Source organism: Bombus vosnesenskii, unplaced genomic scaffold, assembly GCF_011952255.1.
Source record: "Bombus vosnesenskii isolate JDL3184/JDL3185 unplaced genomic scaffold, Bvos_JDL3184-5_v1.1 scf7180000013304, whole genome shotgun sequence".
Lineage (NCBI taxonomy): Eukaryota > Metazoa > Arthropoda > Insecta > Hymenoptera > Apidae > Bombus > Bombus vosnesenskii.
Genome location: NW_022882953.1, coordinates 1518705 through 1535991, shown reverse-complemented (window position 1 = coordinate 1535991; position 17287 = coordinate 1518705). Strand labels below are relative to the sequence as shown.

At 39.1% G+C, this 17287-nt stretch overlaps 1 protein-coding gene across 3 annotated transcripts in view; it reads right to left on the bottom strand.

The window, feature by feature from the left end:
* The window catches only part of LOC117234230 (semaphorin-2A), a 555746-nt gene that overhangs the window by 422737 nt on the left and 115722 nt on the right, over positions 1-17287 (bottom strand). For all 3 annotated transcript variants that reach the window (XM_033495223.1, XM_033495222.1, XM_033495224.1), the window contains exon 2: positions 3580-3807. The gene's annotated coding sequence lies outside the window, so the exon portion shown is untranslated. The remainder of the gene's footprint in view (positions 1-3579; positions 3808-17287) is intronic.

Genomic DNA, 17287 nt, shown 5'->3' with positions numbered 1-17287 from the left:
TTGTTCGCGTTTCCATAATAACTATTTTCTGTTAAAGTACACGCAAAGAACTAGCACGCAAAATGCATAGAAAATGCAAGTAATAAAATGTCAGTAACGAAATGCACAACAGTTCCGATAATACTTTTAATCTGTTTAAGACATTTGCTAAGGTTTGTTTCAAACACGCACGACCGATAGAATTCGTATAATTTATGAAAATAATACGAAATTAAATGTTACCAATACGCGACACGGAACAGCGTGCACGTTCGTTGTGATGGAAAGCGGCGCCGTAAATCCATAGAGTCGCTAAAAACTGTGTCAGCAAACAGCGCAGAAAAATTGTATACAGAACGTGGAAAGATGTTTCGACAAACATAGCTTGCAAACCGCCCCTTTCAGAGGCACAACCCTTTTTAATCTGAATAAAAACGCCGTGTTGTTCGACCTACAAACCAATAGTTATACCACCGAGACGAAACACGCCAGAGTAACAGTTGCGCGAAATTGAACGGGTTCCTGAAAGATACTGCAACTGCGGAAATGTTAAAAAATATCTGACAGTGTTTAATTAAAAAATATTCCAAAAAACATTGCTGCAAAATAACTCGCGAATTTTTCTAGTTTCACACCATTGATTGGAAACGAAAATTACAAACTGATTTTCTTCGAGGTTCTGCTCATAAAAATATAAATTCGATCAAACAAAATACTCGATCTAATCATTTAAGCTAACGTTCGGCTTTGACATCGAACTTCGAAAAGAAAAAGACTACAGGATTTTATTCGATGGACCAAGAGTCCTGTTATCGAGTTTACATAAATGATTGATATGGTTCGATAGGTTAGAAGTGTGCTCGCTTGTTCTACATTTTGTCCGTGTATCGATCATCGTCCAACTACCATGGGAAATAGAAACGTTCCACCGTCTCTATCCTACAAATGTAAATCTAATAGAAACAAATAAATACGAAGTTGCACGGAAACTACGGATCGTTCGTGATTTTGAAATCGTTTCGTTAAAATGTTTCACCGCATGGATGGAGAATTCGATATCTTTCAAAGAGGAAAATTGTTTTCATAGGTAGAGAAAAGATTAAAATCAATCGAAGGTACATCAATGGGAAAATGTAAAAACTAAACGATGCAGGTAATAGTAATAGCAATGGCGCGATAATATAACGCGATCAATAATGCATCAACTATTTTGCAAGAAGAAACGGAAATGAAATTTCATGGAACCAAGAGAACGAGGTGAAAGTTAGAAACACCGGTCGATGTTCGCTCTTTCGAGCACATCCTGCTGCCAGTTTTCGTTCCAGCTGTTCGACTCTCCAGTAAATCTCAGATCCAGATGCTTTTCGAAATTTCTCTATAAAATTCGAACGCGTGGACTAATTCGAATTCGCTTCGATAACTTCATCCTCGTATTGTTCCTACTAAACCAACATTCATTAACATGCTATTGACGCATATGTTGTATCGATTCGACACGCATAACCTGTTATCGGTGTATGTGCTGCATCAATTCAATTATTTAAGTAACGCTACTGATTATTGACGCAACTCTCGCTTTTACGTTCCGTGCGTTCAAACAAAACAACCTAGAAAAAACAATGAAAACATATGAGAAATAAATATTATTATTCGAAATAAAACAGTTGCTGACCAAAGGAACTAAGGGTAGTTACCCCTATTTTAATAACAACGAATGTTTTAAACAGAAGTAAAATCGATATATCGGCAACGTATGCTTCACAAAACCATCCACGCAGAAAATAAAGAAATGTAAATTAAAACGATAAAAGAGAACCCTATTCTATTCCATGATTTATAGTCGATGGACTGTCGCATCAGAGAAATTCGTTCGAGATCCACTTGTCCCCAGAGTTCCGGTGAGCATCGAGGAGGTGGTATCAATTAAAATTGGTTACGGTACGTTCGAGAGATTCAGCCTGCGTGGCCTGTCATCGAGAAGGGGCCATCGATCCGGCAGATCGGTCGTAAAATAAAGATTTGGCCAAGAGGGTGGCTCCCGTGGTCTTTTTCGGAGGGGTTACTTTGCCCCAACGGTAACCCTGCGGCGTGTGTATCCACGCTGGTGCACACATACCGGTTTCGATACCATAGGGGCGGATCGGCCGTACTCGGCCTGAATACTGATTCTCCACGGACGCATATTTTACCGGCGCGGATAAAAGATATTTGCATTTTGATGGACCGTACCGAGTGCATTTGACGTTTCATATGCATTCCGTCCAGTGTTCGTGTGCGCAACACACTCGCGTTTGTGCGATAATGTGTGAAAAAAATCACTCTTGGCCTGCTTCGTTCTTACCAACGTCACGAGGTATTTGTATTTATTTCGCGTCTTTATGCGCCGATCTCTAGGACCCTTTGAATATCTACACGTGTTATGTTCGTCCTGAGACTGGCTTCTGAGAGAAACTATCGCTTGGGTGAACTAGTTGAGATTCTTCTGTGGCCTCTATGCTCTATCAATCGTGCAATTGAAACGAAACAAATGAAAATTACGAATTCGCTGGAGGATCGAAGGAATTTTTTAAATACAGGCTACTTGGAATAAACAGACAAGGCGAACTCAGGCAAAGATAGACACGCCGCAGAGCAAAAGTTCAACGTCGATGTACCACTCTGTGGAGTCAGACTTGCCGCGCAACAGAGAGGTGGGAGCTTTGTTTAACGAAGTTGTAAAGCGTTTCCAGACGGAAAAGAGAGCGTCTGGAAAATACGAACAAGTTTGATTTAATATAATTAACGGGCTTCCGCGGAGTGTCTAACGAACAAACTTTCTACGTCTTAAAGCTCTTTCCAGCTCCCAGTCCGATGGAATTGCAAGAAATATCGAATTAACGAAATTAGGGAAAATCAAAGGTAATTCAGTCTGTAGAACAGACTTGTTGTATCGGTTTACAATATTTTTTGATTTCAATCGTACACGTTACGTCGATTGCATTCGTTTCGTGCGTACTTTGTTGATCGTCAACTTTTGCCGTAAATAAACACACCGGTCTATGTACTACAAATGCAAAGCGTGATGAATGTTTGCCATGAGTGTCGGAATACGAATGTTGCCTAGAAATTATTCATGGTCGCCGATATTAAAAGCTCGCCAGCGAGCGAGCCGGGAATCAATTGCCAAAAACGTCGATATTGGCTCGGCTTGAAACAAGAATATATGCCCGACTGTGGTCACAATGGGTCAAAGATGTGGGAAATTGAAAAATCATTCGTCGATAAACGTAATGAAAACGCGAAAGATCGTCGCACTAGTACGAATGGAAATGTATGAACTTTCTTCGTTTTACATGGAAATCATTTTCTTTTCGATTAATATTATATATTTTATTATATACATATATTATTATATATGATTATTATCTGTAAGATTATATATGGTGATTATATATATCAGAGATTGGTTTAAATTTTTTCAATAATTTTTATTAATATATCATTAAAAATTATATTAAAAATATATTAAAAATTATATAATTTTAGTTAACGAAGGGTAGCGACTTTTCGTTCACGAGATTCATTATTCGACCTGCTGATGAAACTTAAAACCTTACTCACCGTTATAGTTGCACTTTTCGTTACTCGCGTCGACGTCTTATCTCGCGGACAAGTTTTCAGAACGAAGTCTCGCTTCTTTGCAGTGGCTTCCCAGGATTTTACAGTCTCTTCAGACGACCCGTTTCTTCACTTCATGTCACGGTAATTGCTGTCACAGAACACTGTTACACGAACGAAGTTGCATCTTCCTGACTTCCGACCGGCGAGCTTCGTCTGGAGTTATCATTTCTGCAAAAAAGATAAACGTCTTCTGAAGATCAAATATATCGTAAGATATTATAAGATATTGCATTAGAAGATATTATAAGGAACCAAGGAAATTTAAGAAACAAGTGCTGTCGTAAACGAACTTCAGATTCAATGGAACGATGAAATTGATCGTCGAGTGATTTAATATCTAAATCTTAAAATTCTCAATTTCTTGTCTTTCAGTTATTTAGAATATTTGATATCTAGAAGTTGATATTGAAGACATTGCCCAGAAAAATATTTAACTTTTAGAGGGATAAAGATAATTAATCGTTTCATCGATATTCTCTAGGGAATTTTTAAAAAATTCGAGGTAGATCTTGCGCGATTAAAGGATGGATAGGAGTACAGGATCAAAACTTCTGTACCTCTCAGCTGCAAGGTTCAGATACTTCCAAAGTTCAAGAACTCCGAGATTTTGACTTCCAAATTTCAAAATGCGTTTAAATCTAACAACAAATTCCAAACTTTCTAGATTCTCTCGTAAAGATATACTTAGCGTAGCAATTAAACGTAGAAACAAGAACACAAAAACAAACTTTTCTAGTAACTTCGGATTCCAGCAAGACTATTCCCCTTCATTTTCTAACTTCTCACTATCAATTAGAAGTAAGTTAACAAAAATGCAACGATGCAATGATTAAATTATACTACGTTCTGAAGATGCAAATACTTCTAGTTCTGAGTTAAACTGAAGTATCATGATTTTATTAAACTATAATATATGAATTCTATGTTTTATGTAATTTAGTTGCCACACAGCGGTAAAAAAAACGTTTTTATTCGACTTTACTATCTTTATAGAATAGAATATTCCACAATTGTGACAACAATAATCGACCATCTGCTGGACGAAAGTTAAAACTTATATTTAAAACTAGAAAGTGTTCCGTGACTTATGTACACATGTGTAGGAACACTCTCCGCCATTTATGAGCGAGTAACTGGGAGAAAGTTGCGCCACAAAACAGGAAAATTACTCCTTCGACACGTTGTGAGCAATCTCGATTGGAAAAAGGGGACGGTAGTAGTGACGACGGCAATGGAAGAACGGAGACACAACGAGGACGAATGAGGATCGAGCAAGTTCGAGTAAAAGTTGCGAACCCGAGGGAATGCTTGAGAAGCTTTATAACTTCGACAATCTTAAATCGACAGAACTACCATGTCCGGCGGTGGTGAAGAGTGTCGGAGAACGGGGAACGAATAAAACGCACGGAACGAGGTAGTGTAGAATGGAGAGGGCAAGCAGATAGTCGAGAGGGGTTGGGAATGAGGAAAGTAGGTAGATACGTGTATTACCGTCGGTGATAGTACGAGGGGCGACACGGCGACTACGCTTTGACACTGTCCATTGTCTTTTTTCATGAGTTCACGTGCCCTCCAGTGAACCAATTCCGGGCTTCGTAAGGGATCTCGTATCGTACGTGGCGGCGCACAGAAAGGAATAAAAGAGAATTATAGATCTCTTCGGTTAGCGTGTTTTATGATATTCTTGGTTACACAGGATATAGATGTTTGATTTAAACGGAACCGAGCACGGCATTTTCAGAGATTATAGGAAGAATTATTTCCAACTGGACGATAATGTAACGAGAGTATATTGTTTTGGTTATTTTATAGATCCCCTAGGTAGGATTATTAATAATTTATGATAACACATACAACTCATAACAATGAATCATCATGAAAGAGTATAACCGAGAACCGAAGACGCCATACACAAAAATATTTGAAGCTGTCGGGTTATGCCCGGTGGGAAATTGTTAATTAGTGGGACGCAGACGAAAACAGAAATAATACGTACGATGAAATCTAATTACGTCACGGTCGAAACGTGTAATTTTATAACTTTCCGCGGGGAATGGACAAAGTACGATATAATTTCATGTAACGAATCTTCTCGATTAGATTAAACGTCCCGTGGAAATGATTAACTACCCTTTATATATGCTTAACATTCCTCGAAATCGTATTTTCTGCCGACAAAAATTCCTTTGTCGAAATAACAACGCGAACAAAGCTGGCGTTCTCGATTACGAAATCCGGTGAAATTCCCGCCCACCCTCCTTTTTTTTTTCGTCGCCGAAAACAGTACGTGTTCTCTTTCGAGAAGCTCTTTGAAGCGAGCAATTTGGGAACCGCTGGCTAGCGCTGTCTCGACTTCTGCACAACGCCATTAAAACCGTACGTGCGAGCACACGCGTCCGTCTGAAACGCTCCAAAATAATGAATACTTAAACGCGCGAAGCGTGTGGTGCACGTGCGCGTGCGCTCGCGTGCTCGCCGAAGAACTAACTTTTTATCTGGTCTGTGTCGGCGCCTAGCTGGCCGAGCACAATCACGTCCGAAAGCTGTCTGCCAAAGGAATCGACAGGCCGCGTTAATTTAATGAAAAATTCACGATCGCGCGACGATCACGCCAGTCCGCGCCGCTCCTCCGCGACGTCGATGTTGGAGGAAGAAGCAACGAAGAGTGACGAAAAAGAAGAGGAAGAAAAAAAAAAGAAGAAAAGTAAAGGAACGTGTGGAATTAATGACGGTGTTCCGCCCCCTTGTCTTCGCGTCGTCTACATCCCTCTTCCCCTCTGCTTCTTTCTATGTGAACCCTCGGCCGGATTCCGCCGAAGGCGCAACGTATCGGTAGACAAAAGGAGCTGTCTCGAATAACGTTAAAACAGTGCAAGCAACCGGTGTAGGTAACAATCGGAAGGAGAGAGCGTCGCGGGACCGCCGGCGATCCCCAGGGGGTGGAAAATACCTACGCACCCCCAACATACCCGCCTGTTCTCGCCTGTCTCGAATCGAAGAGTCGCGTCGGGGGTCGCGAAGCCGCCTGGCCACCCCTCGCCTGTCTCTCTCCCTCTTTTTCACTCGTACATGATCTTCTTTCTTCTACCAATGTTCCGTCCCAGGCTCGTGCTTCCATCCCTCGAAAAAACCTCGGCTTGCATTTCAGTAAAGAGCCAACCCATCCGCGTGCATGGACAATGGGACGAGACGCCCCGCTAGACGGACGACAACGCCCTTTCTTTTCAACACACGCGTGTCTGCTTTTATGCCAGTGTGTGCGTCGCCGACAGGGAGTATACAGTGTCTTTTTCCACCCAACGACCCTCTCTCGCTCTCTTCCTCCCCCTCTCTCGTTTTCTGTCCTTCACTTTCCGCTTTTCGCTCACACTCTGTTGCTCGCGGGCCTCTCACTCTCTTCACGTGTGTCTGACTTCTTTTTTAAGAGAGCTACAACGACGACAACGATGTCTCGCCCTCGCTTCCTACTCGCGACGCGTGCTTCCCGGCACAGCAGCGCGGAAAACAATTTTCTGCGCTGTACAAGCCAACGACGGCGGTTGCTACTCGCCGAGCTGTAAGTACAACATCGTCTGTGTAAATCATATGAGCCACCGATTTCTGATTTAATGACGCGAGCTGCCGTTTCCCATTACTTCTAATTACTCGCAATTACTCGCAGTCTTTGGACGCCTCGTCCGGATACATATACAGTACAGAAGTTTCGTTTCGACACGAGCAAAATATCATCTTTAATCAGGCAGAAGAACGAACGAGCAAAAAACGACTGTATCCTTCCGGCCCGTTTGCCGCGATTCTCTTTGCCAAGTTATTACACAGCAGCCACGACGCGACCATTCCGCGGCTCGGATACAATTTTTCAATGCCTATATAATCCGCGACACATTGCACGGAAACTGGTACTCGACTCGATTCGTTTCAGATTTCTCCGTAACACCTTGCGTTTCCTTTTTTAGAACGTTTTCCGTGCAGCGTGACGCGCGAAGGGAGTAAGAACGAGCAACAAGCTTTCACGAGTACGCCCCGGTTCTTATTATTTCAATAAAAATCGTCGCCACGACCATGCTCGACCATTATTCAAATTATAAACTCGTCTAACAATGGAAACGTTACACTCCTCCACTCGTTTTTTCCCCGGTTCCCTTGCACCGTCCCTACTTCTCGAATTTCGTGCCCAGGGTTGAGCCCTCATTCTTCTCGTTGCTAACGTCGAGACTTCAACTTCTTCGAATCGAGCCGAGTACATTTACGAAAGTACCCGCATTCACACCTTCCGTGTACGGCGGCGAGCAGCCGCACGCACAGCGCAGACTACGAAACAGGAAGCTTCCGAATTCTTTTGTTTCCAAGTCGCGGCGCGCCTTCCCAGCGGCGACCGTGTTGCTGCTGACTCGCTGCTGCTGCTCGTTAAAAAACGAAAGGGGCTCGGCTGGTTTGTCCATGCTTTATTTTCATTTCATCTTCCCCTTTCTACCGTGGCCGCTCGTTTTCTCGCGCTGTTCGAAAGTAATATGCTACCGCTTAGTAACAATATTATGTCTGGATACGTATGTGCGTCTCGTCGTCGAGAGGGAAACAGGAAGAGAAAAGAACGGGAACCAGAGAGGGTAGAAAAGGGCGCGCGGTAAACAACCAACGCGCTGGACGTCCAGGATTTCACGGTGAAATTTTCCTTTCCGCTCCGACGAAACAAAACTGTCACTCGCCTGGCTCGCCCTCTTATCGTCGCGTACGACCGTCCGCCGCGCCACTTTTTCCCGCTTTTCCGCTCCGCGAATTTCGCTGCCAAAACCGTCTACGATTCAATGACGTTTAGTCGGCTCGCGAGATTATTTTATACGGGGCTTGGACTTGCACATGGACTTCTAACAATGTCATAGAAACCCGAAGGCGGAGTTTCGAATTCAAGTAAACTCGGTTGTTGGAAGAGTGACGAGGAAATGTTAGATTAATTATGAATAATACAGTGGTAAATTAGTATTTTCAAGTGACTTTTTCGATCTAGATTTAAATAAAAGTTCTCGTTTAAAATGCAAATGGCCTGAAGTTATGTAACAAACGGCACATTCAAATGAAGAACGATTAAACAGTAGAATACACGAAAAGCAGGTAATTTTAATATGTTAATTTATTTAAATTGCAACGAGTGCAATTGTAATATCGATTTCTTTTGAAGTATACTGGTTCACGAAAGTATTTTTGAGTATTTACCACAAACAACATTCATGTTCATATTATATGTGTTACATAGAATATCTTGAAGTTTTATTAGCACCGTAACGAAACACGTAAAATTTAATAATAATCGAAAAAAATATATATATAGAAATTGCAAGATATTTATTGCAAACGTGTATCTAGTAAAAAATTTGTATACATTAGGCCATTTTAAGTATATAATAAACGTTAAATAAATATTGAGGTTATAAATATTGTAGGTAATGGACTATTTAAATATTTCCGTGATCTCTGCAAAATACATAGCTTGTACTAAATATCTTGCAACCGCTATATATATTTTGAGATTCGTTCCAAACTTTATAAATACAGTTATGATAGTCGACTCTCGTAACAGTGCTAATAAAAATTCAAGATGTTACATATAACACACATGATATATTCATAACAGATGCCTACAAGTGTTCCAATACTTTCAATCTGTATATCTGAATGTCTAATAACATAAAAGATTTCGTGTAGTATTGTTTGACGTTCGTTAGCTTGACGACCAATCTTTTATCGAAAATATCGACCACTTGACGACATTCGTCTCATAGTGAACTCTGCCTTACTCGAGATTCAGTGAACGCAATAATAATTGCTCCGTGAAATCGATATAATGCGAGCCGGAAAAAACCGTCTCGATAAAAGGAAATATGCACGGGAATGGTCGAATGTGAATTCGAAGATCGAGTGGAGGTCGTATAAGTACAGCGAATACCCATTCATCGGTTTCTTCTCGCAGTAGACCGCTCTTTCGCTTTATGAGCGGCGAGGTAGAGGAGAAAAGGCTGCCATTGTCGACGGGTTCCACAATGTAAAGTAATGAGTTGCTTGATTCAACACAAAGAGAGGGAGAGATGCATTAAGGGTAAATATGACCTCAAAGAACTGTATGGAATCATCTTTCTCTGAAATATAACGATATATTGTGTTTGAAGATTGCGGTTACGATCTATGATTTTATTATCAACATATGAGTCAACGTCAACAAAATATGACGCACCAGCATGGAATAACTATCATATAGAGTAAAACTGATGCTGTACAGTTTAGAATGATTTATAAGAATAATAGTATGTATTATTAGACTGTGATGTATGACATGTACAGTTTTTCGGTTTGCTTTTTATAAATGTTTATTAATGAAAGGTCTGTTTCATTGGGATTGATGGATTACCAGCGAGGCGCGATGTCTCTGATCCTATTTTAGATAAATATTTGTAGCTCTACCTGGTTATTCATTTTCAAGATTGATATCGTACAACTTAGAGTAGCAACAGGGAATAGTACACTCACTAGTAGAACTCTAAACAACTACAGGAATAGTGTTATCATAATGAGTCAAATTAAATTTATATATAAGTCATACAATCTACATGAAAGATCTAAAATGTTCGAATATACGCTTCATTGACAGACTAATATATTATACAAACAAATATTTTTAATCGTTTCAATGAGGAAGTCGTTAATAAAACACTAAGAAATCACGAATAGTCAAACAGAATATTAATGATATAAAAATTACAAATATTTCAGAATCTATGTAATTTTAATATGCATTGAACGTTGTATCGATATTGAAAGCATGAAACTTTGTAGAATCTTTAGAATTTTTGTGGCCTCTGAAGTACACAGTCTTTTCATAAGATCCTCGACATTTCTAGGATGTTCAAAGTCCTTAAGACCTACGAAACCCCTCAAAGATTTTTTTGAACTCCAAGGCCTTTGGGTTCTTTAAGAACTTCAGCTTCACGGCATTCTTTGTGCTTATTAACAATGCTTCACCATTAATACCAATTCTCATGGTTTGAATCTTTAATATCTGCGATTCTAATAATTTGGTAACGTCTGTCTTGCTGCTGACATTCATAGTATCAGCTTCTACAACATTATATATCTACGATATTAGTTTTCACAATTCTGATGACCTCGATATTCACTTCCTCAGTTCTAGTGTTCTCCATTATAACTTCTAGGATTCCAGTATGCTGGTATTTGTCTCTTACGATTCTGATATTGTCTGTATAGATTCTCCTGACCCTAGGATCTTCGACTGTTACAACTTGGATGTCTTCAATTTCGAGTCACGCGGACGTAGAATCTTGAGAATATCAATTTCCGTATTCCCATTGTCTCTACTATTTGTTCTCATAATTCTGATATTGTTATCAGTGCAATTTAATTCAGTTCTATTATCTATGGTTTTTAACACTGGAGTTACTACATTCCTCTAATCAACGAACATAATAATTCACGTTTATAAACTTGAATTAAAAATTACACGAATAAATTTCATTATATAAGAATAAATAAATTTAACAATTTATATTATCAAAATTTTGCGATCACTTTCTTGCAAACGTTTGATACCAAACACAACTAATTGTAAGGTTAAATTCGTATAACCTTCTGTAATAATTAATCTTCATATTTTTCTTCAGAAAAATAATGAAAACGATCACGTCGAATATCGTAAAAAATTGTTTGTACGCCCGTGTTTGTACGCCTGTGTTTCTCAAATCGAAAAGTGTCGCTTCGCGTTGATTTTTCGATTAATGGCGAAACCTTGATATATTAATGATTCCGTTCTTAGGTGACATTGTTCGTATGGATCTATCACCGGGGATTTGGTAGTTCTCGGTCAGGGTATCGCTATAATACCCGAGCTACAGCACCCTTGCTTCACCTCTCGCTGTCCCTTAGCAACAGTTCAATTAGTTCCGACTTAACGGCTTTCAGTTCCGGTGACTCGTGACCGGAATCTTGGACAATTATTCGTTGGGCGGAAACTGCGTAGCATGAATTTTCACCCCTCGCCATATAAATCTTTTCTGGGCACTAGAGACTTTCTCCTGGACGCGAACTTGTCTTCAAGCTTTAACACGCCCTAATGACTTCGCGGCATGATATTGTATAATTCATTCATTAAGCTTATATTAATAAAGTACTTAGTCCCTTATAACCAAAGATAGGTTACATAACTAGCTATTCATATTTGATAAAATATTAATCTTATTGGCTCAATAGGCAAACTGATCAACTCTACGTTTTATCAATTTCTTATATTTCATTACACAAGTATACGATTAATATTCGTTGCCAAAGTAAATTTAAAAAATAACGTTTACTGATACCATCACCTTCTCCTGTTTCTCGATTTATGAACTTGATCAATGTGTTTTTTGAACGGCTTAATTAGTCTGATAATTTTGATAAACATCAAAGTCAATAAACAGTGATATAAATTTACTAAATCAATAGTTATCCAAACTTAATAAAAAAGCACAAGGAAACCTCGACAAATGTTTTTATTCATCCGTTAGTATTATCGATAATCAAATAATTAGAATTCTAGTAGATGTCTGACATGTACTGTATGCATTCTACAGTAACGAAGACGCGTATTATAAAACTCTTATAACATACCATGATTCTTCTAATATTATTCATTCGCTATGATATTATATCAATTTCATATGTAGATTAAATAAACGAACCCCGTGAACACGCTTCGAATCCTCGCTGAAAATGCTTCACCGGAAAAGTAATAAACAGAGTGTGAGATGAACGGTTCCAGCTTACACTCTCGAGCTACAGAGAATCATTAAGACGTCAAAAAATCTTGCGTGTTGCGTCGTGCAACACATCGTCTCGCGCTGATGTATAGAAAAAGATCGAATATAGAAGAAGAGGGAGAAGTGGAAGATCATAAAATCAAGTATCCTGGAACGAAACGCAAGTTAGGGGTGGCTTAATGTGTTTGCGCGAAAGCACGAGTGCCTATCCGGAAGCGTCTAGGAAATGAAATACCGTTGCGTACGTAAACGAGCTGTCAGAGCTTCTCTCGAGTAAATAACTAACTTTCTTGGCTCCGTATAGCGTCTTAAACCGTCACGAAGAGAGCTCGTTACGTGCTCGATGTCCTCCGTTTCGCAGCGTACTTCTCTATCTGCTATGAACGAGAAAGCTAATGCTCTGATTACGAAGCGTCTACGACTTTGCTGATTAGAATCGTCGAGTAAGTTATAATCGCCGCGCGATATTTGCACAATCAGATTTACAAACAGCGGTAATTACACGTGAGAGCGGTGCTTGATGGAGCTGTAACTCGCCGAGCTTTCCTAGCCAGTTGCATTTTCGCACAGAAGCGACAATTCCACCGGAACTGCTTGCTTTCACGGAATATGTAGAATGTCCGGTAAATTGCTAGTACCACTGCGGAATTACTATACGTACCAATGCGATTGGTTAAATCGAAAATGGAAATACAAATTTGTCCGTTCGAGAGTTAACAGAGAATATGTCGAAAGTTGATATTTTGATAGGCAGGTAAATTTAGGAAAAATATTTGATACATTTTTTTTTTTTCATCGATCCCAATATTTACGTTGAAATAGCGAAACCCCTCGAAATTGAGCATTCACATAGATTTTCAATACAAATTGTCAAGAAGAATACTTTGACATAGACCTATCGTGTAAATTAATGGGAGGAGCACAAATGTAGCTGTGATTTAAATTACTAAATTTAACTCGAAGGAAGAAAATCACAGTGAAGATCGCTTTATATTTGTTGTCTTTAACAACTTTGTATTTCAAAACATGGAGTACAAAGCCTCATAAAGTGATAAGTCTATTCTGTACCTCGTCTGTATAGTGTCACATTTAGATATGTTTGAGACGTTTCTAGAAAATAACGTACAATGTCGTTTTCATGGAGAGAATATATCTGACGCAATGAGTATTTTATGAAGAAACGCCGCGCGAAGACGGGAGAAGAGTCAACGATTTTTCTAGTGGCAATAAAGGGACTCTCTGAGTCAAGCAAGACAAAGATTTATGGCTGGAACGTGATCTTATTTTGCCCGAGACTCAACGAAAATCGTTCATAATGGGGAAAATGAGACGCGAGTGCGAAAGCTTGTTATCGAGCTCAATTAATCGAAATACCGCGCGTTCTGAGCGATTCAAATTAACAGCCGCTCTTTGTCAAACACGTGTCTCGTTACCTACTTCCAAAGTATTAATCGACAGAAAATTTGACATCAAAACCGATTGGAAATACTTTAAAACGAATTCTGATAATTCTCATTTTCCTTCGTAAATATTTTGACGAATCGAATAGACATGTTGTTCAAAGAGAATTAATGAAAACGAAAACGGTAATGATACCTCAGGATTTGTGAAATACGGAGAATCAGCAGTTATGAACCAGTCCATAGACGTCGTCATATATCGAAGCAAAGAAGAGTATTAAATACGATTATCCGTAGCTGTGGGACTTGGCGCATCCTCAAAAGCAGTTATTAACCGTTACCATAAAAGAAAATAGAAGCTTACGTGCAGCTTCTGATAATAACGTGAACATGATATTAATTATTCTTTTTACGTAGCCCCAGGTCTGATCTCCAAGGATTACACGTTACATCGCCAACACAGGTTACATACGATGAAATGGAGCAGTACTCGGATTACAGATTTATTCGTATAGTCAGCGATCAGATATTTAGAATCGATTATCCAACTTTCTTTACGAGAATTAATTCGTCTAATTAAAAGGTACGATAAGAGATTAGAGTAAATGTCTCCAAAAATATGTCAACGTGCATCCTAGCGAATAATCGAACGAGAATAGAATTATCGTCTAGCAGTTACGTAGAGAATAACAGAGTTACCATTATAAAATACAGTTCTAGAGAGGGTTTTACAAAACCGGACGATTAAAATTTCACGGGGAAAGTGGGATCCCGTGAAAAGTGAGAAGCGACGGAAAAGTTTAATTTCCTTGTTCCAGGTTTCACCAGCCAGTGTCTAAAACTTTCTTGGCGGTTTAATTTTAACCATTGAAATTTGACAATGTGCGAACGCTCACACGTAGATACACACGCGTGCCGGACTCGTTGGCCAAGTTTTATTAAAATAGTTCAAATTCATCGTGGAATTTCAGCTATCCCCCTCGAAGAGCGATTCCCTCTTATCATCCTGGATATCGTTGCGCGAACGTTCGAACGACGCGTCGCTCCATTCTTGACCGACTACCAACTGCTTTCTATCGGTGCGCCGTCGACGACGTGGCGGATCTCCTTTTCCTCTTTTGAAAACTTTTATTTTCGAGCTGCCAGCAGTAATCCATTCTCGACGCTTCAAACCAGGAATCATAACTTTGAAACCTCTCTTAATTCGCTGTCCGTAGCCCGTATCGTCTTCCCAACGATTCTTCCTCTTATTTTCAAACGGATTACTCAACGTTAAAACTTTCTCCGATTCAATAAAAGAAATTGTCCGGCGTGTGGCGAGCGGATTTGTTAATTTAATGATTCTGCTTGAAGTGACAGCAGACGGCGAAAGTTTACCAGAGCCCTGGAGTTTCGCCGGTTCGGCACTGATAAGGAGCAACCGACTAAAATTGGATTCATAGTTTACAGACTGCATTTCTGTCGAACTTAACTTTTCCATTTAAGAGGACCTCTCCTTTTCCTTTCACGGGCTAATTCCTTTCTAAAAACATCAATCTTCCAGGAGAGTTTAACTGGCTCTACGAACTGCTTAGATTTAACATTTCGTCAGAAAGTCCAATAGAAGCGGCCATTGGCCAAGCGGTGTAAATGCTATGAATGGAGTGGAATGGTCGAGAGATATACTTTGAGTAGAGTTGAAGTTTGTGCGAAACTACTCCGGGTAGACTATTATGTCTGCTGAATATGATTTGCTTGATATGCATTTGAGTATAAGAAAATAGATTTGTCAGATAAGTAACAAATTCCACATTTAATCCTAATGTGATTTTTTGTTACAATCTTGCCACTGTTTCGATAAGTAAAAAACTTTAGTTTAATATAAAGTATAGGTATATTGATAATGAATCTTCCACATTTTCTTCTATCTTAAGGAATTTTTTAACGATAACAAAACATGATTGAATCGAATATGATTCTACTTTTCATTATGAAATTCTATTTCAGGTTCTACATTTCGTTTTCATAATACCAAATTTTTGTAGACATGAAAATGCTACTAAATTATAAAACTTAATACGCTTGAATTTAATCAATTAATAATATATCATTAATATTAGTATCTTAACTAATTAATGTAAATGCTACAATACAAATGACTATAACCATTCTATATCTCCAGATGCTAAAGTGATAGTTAAAAAAATGTCCTCGGTCGCTAAATTTTCACTTCACAATATTCAGTAACAACCATCCAAGAGAATGCTACAGCTGACACATCGATTAGTATCGATGAAAAATTCAGAACAAAACCATTTTCCCTATTATTATCTTGTACAGTCCCCACGATAAGAATTCACAAAGGGCTACAAACGACTATCAGGCTTCTCCCTTTTTAAAAGGGCGAAACACGGAACGTGCAAGTGATCAAATGACATATGACAAGATGAAAGGATCCGAGAATATCTGTTTCGAGGCAAAAATAAAAAATTGAAAGAAGCAGGTACGATATGAAATTGGGCGTAGGTCTGGCAGACACGTGAGATTGTAAGCACGAGAGCAAGACGAAAGATTGCATATAGCGGAGTTTATGGTGAGATGCGTCCATGGTGCGAGTGGAAGACGGGGGTAGAAGATGTCGGAGGATGAGGGCCAGACCAGAAGGACGGCTTATGGATTCTCCCCTTCCTTCATCCGAACTTTCGCGTGGTAACCCTTGGTATAAAAGGCTGGGTGGTGTCAGGACAGTTAGGTCGTCGACGTGACCCGAGAGTTCGCCTGGAACAACCTCCATTTGTACGGGGAATTACATCCGCGTATGAAGAAAAGTATCTCTATAGCGTTCTGTAAATCCAGAGGAAAGAGAAAGAGGGAAAAATGGTTCACCAAGAAGGATCACCGAAGAGAGAGGTCAAGGTAGGATTAAGATAAAAATTGAACGATGGATTTAATAAGAGAATTTTGTACGTGCCGACGCGTTTCGAACGAAAATAAATACGTTGCGTTTTGGCAATTTGATTTCATATTTTTCCAGAATACTTAATTGAATGGTGAAATTTTGTAAAATTTCTTTTCATAGTGTCTGATCATTGTGAACAGAATAAAAGGATTTATTTAAAATAAAAATATATATATATATATATAATATTTGTCGAAAATTTCGAGTAAGAAAAAACAACATTTAGCAATAAAACACAGGGAACCGATAAAATAAATATCAGTTAAATCGCGGTTAAAAATTCAAACAGGAACGTTACCAAAATTTTTATTTGTTCTGCAATTTTTATTTTTCCACGTGAAATATATTTTGTAAAATATTCAATTGGATCTTGACAAGTGACATAAACATTTAGTAATATTGGCATCGCTTTTTGTTATTGTTTAACCGAGCAGGGATAGCTTCTGGCATTTTGTTAAAGTTTTATCAAATGATCACTTGATTCGACGTTTTATTTTCACGTTCATCCG